Genomic DNA, 3,273 nt, shown 5'->3' with positions numbered 1-3,273 from the left:
TGCTCTCTTTTCTTCTCTATTGGTTTTGAGTATTTGTCTGGACAGGTAATTTCTTGTTCACTTCTGAAATATGAAAGAACAAATTTTAGTTTTACTATTAGACCTCTAATCCATACTAGGTCTACTTTATGGAGCCGAATTTCCCCCATAATTCTAACTCCTGATCTAGTAATACGTCCTTACGTCTATACATGTAACTTCTTACTAACACGTCATGGTAATGACAATATATGTCCACATTATGCATTATTAAGACAAAAATCAAAATCGTCCATTTTCACTTACGGTGTATCTCTTTGGGAGTGAAATGAGACCGTCAGATAAGCCGCCCATATGAACTGTTTATGTTCATGTGTAGGCAAGTGGCTTGTTATTAACATACACTGGTTTACAGCAGTGCATTTCCGCAGTTTTGTATTGTTTCTGAATATCCCCTACTATATATAGATTAATAGAGAATAATAATATTATATCTGATTGACGGTACTGTGTAAGTACGGGTATACTTGAAAGTCTATTTATTTGTATGTATTCAACGCATTGTAAAAATAAACTAATATTGTATTCCATATCAATTATTATAATTTCATTTATTTCCATAAATTATTTCAGACAGGGGCTATATTATGTATTCAACGCATTGTAAAAATAAACTAACATGGTATTCCATATCAATGATCATACTTTCATTTATTTCTATCAGTTATTTTAGACAGAGGCTATAGGGGAGGTATTGTCAAAGCTGAGGTGATACGAACACATAAAAAGGTAAAGAACCAATATAATCTAGATGTACGGAGCAAAATGAGATCAAGCCTTCTATTAAAGATGATAACTTACCTGTAATCTGTCAAAGCCCGTGTACTTTTGTAAGGTAGAAATTAGTGTAGTCATATATTTGGACAAACTATCACAAAAAGCCCATTCAACAACGAGTATGAATATGCATATCCCAACCTAGTTACATAAGATATGCGGTGGATCAGATGACAAGATAACATATGTAGGCTACTGCATTTAAATTTAGGCTTTCACGAGACGCTCTGCATACTATTTCGGGTTCAAGGCCTACATATTGCGCCATGTTAAAGCGAGAATTTCATATTTTCTAAGGAAGTCAAAACATAATTATTTCTATGTCTTTTGCTCAATAGGTTATCAACTCACTATTATACGATCATGGGCATTATTTCCCACCCCTAAAAATCATTGACACAGGAAATAACACAATTACCTCCCTTGTTTTCCTATTACCTCCATGAAATAGCTATGTTCAAACGTTTGAATTTGAAGCCGAAAATGATATTTTTGCCAATTTCTCAGCTGGAAATAGTGAATTATAGGATTAATAGGATTATTCTTTAACAAGGTAGGACTGTTTATGGATACCATCTATTTAAAGGCTTTATTTTAATAAATTTTAAAAATATAACATAAAAATATGAAATTGTAGCTTTAAAAAGATAACAAATGAACTTGTAAATGACTAGAAGACAAAATGTCAACTAATGTCGACTGATATTATGTGAGGTGGGAAACAACTCTTTTATAAAAGCATTAAATCCGAATTAAAAAAAATGAATTGTAAAGCACCAACCCCGACAGACAACGAAATGTAATACACCAACCCCGACAATGTAATGTAATGCACCAACCCTAACAATGGTATGCACGCAACGCACCTGCACTGACAATGGCATGAAACCATTTTTCAAAGATTGATTGAATTCGATATAAGAGTAGGCCGGTAGCGCCGCTATCCGGGCAAAGTGTCCCTCATAGTACACTGAATAGCGCATGACCGTCCTCACTAGCCCACTCGGAGCAGAACAGTGGGTCGTTAAACCCCCAATTCATTTCATTCAATCGGACTATTGAAGATATAAATATGGCCCGTGGAACAATAATTCTTAGAAACTAGCTGTGGAAATCATTTGTTATTGTTTTCCGGTTTCAGTAAAACTGTGACTTCTGTACTGTATGTCATAGATATCTAAGTTGTATGTCATACAAGAGAATGTTGTGTTCAATATTATATCTTGGTAATTTGGAAACCAGTCTAAAAAATTACCTGTGTCAATGATCACTTTGAAATATCTTGTGGACGCTCTAGAGGCTGTGAGACGAAAAAGTACAGTGATTTTCATTGATTTCTGATAATTACTGCCAGAGTTATGGCCATTGATAACTTTGAAAAAAATCTTGTGGACGCTGTAGAGGCTAAAGTTAATATAAATTTATACACAGTGGTTAGGTCAAGAGACAAACAATCAAAACAAATTCTAATAATTACTAAAAGGACAATATTGGTGTCAGTCATTATATAGATTGGACTATTGTAATTCATTACTTTACGGACTTCAAGCTTCTTCCCTTCGCTCACTACAAAAGATACAAAACACTGCTGCACGTCTGATCACCAGAACAAGACTACGCGACCACATTACACCTGTGCTCAAATCCCACCATTGGCTCCCCATAAACTTTGAAAGTGTCATGTGGTGATAGGGCATTTTCAGTGGCATCACCCATCCAATGGAATAATCTCCCAGCAACATTAAAGAAAGCCAGAACATTAGAGTCCTTTAAATTATCCTTGAAGACTCACTTATTTAACTGTGAATACCAAATTTAACTGCGAGAGAGAGAGAGAGAAATGGGGTTTAACGTCCACTCGACAAAACTAGGTCATTTCGGGACTAACATATGGTTTAATTTTATTTCAATAATTCGTTTGCGCATAGGGGTCTTTAGCAGTGGGAGGAAACCGGAGGACCCGGAGAAAACCCATGAGGTTGGACAGGCGACCCTACTCCTTGTCACGTACAACCGGGGATTCGAAACCACGCATTTAACTGCGAATACCAAACGCGACAGTGCAGCTCGGCACCATCCAGTAGAACAGTTCTAGATGACAGATGCTAATACAAATTCATTATTATTATATGTGATAGAACTGGTTAGAGAGAGAGGGTTTAGATCCACTCCACACAAACTAGTTCATTTTGGGACTAAGATATGGTTCAATTTTATTTCAATAATTTGCTTGCGCGTAGGGGGAGGAAACCGGAGGACTCAGAGAAAACCCACGAGATTGGACAGGAGACCCTACTCTTTGTCACGTACAACCGGAGAATCGAAACCACGGCAGTTGACTCAATGACAGACCTTATGATACAACGCGCGCACGCTAACCATTCAGCCATCCAACCCCGCTAACTGGTAAAGAAATAATTAGATCTTATACAGTAGAACAACAACATAACCAATTCA

Source organism: Patella vulgata, chromosome 1, assembly GCF_932274485.2.
Source record: "Patella vulgata chromosome 1, xgPatVulg1.2, whole genome shotgun sequence".
NCBI lineage: Eukaryota > Metazoa > Mollusca > Gastropoda > Patellidae > Patella > Patella vulgata.
The sequence above is the reverse complement of the archived record's forward strand: the minus strand, read 5'-3'. Positions refer to the sequence as shown.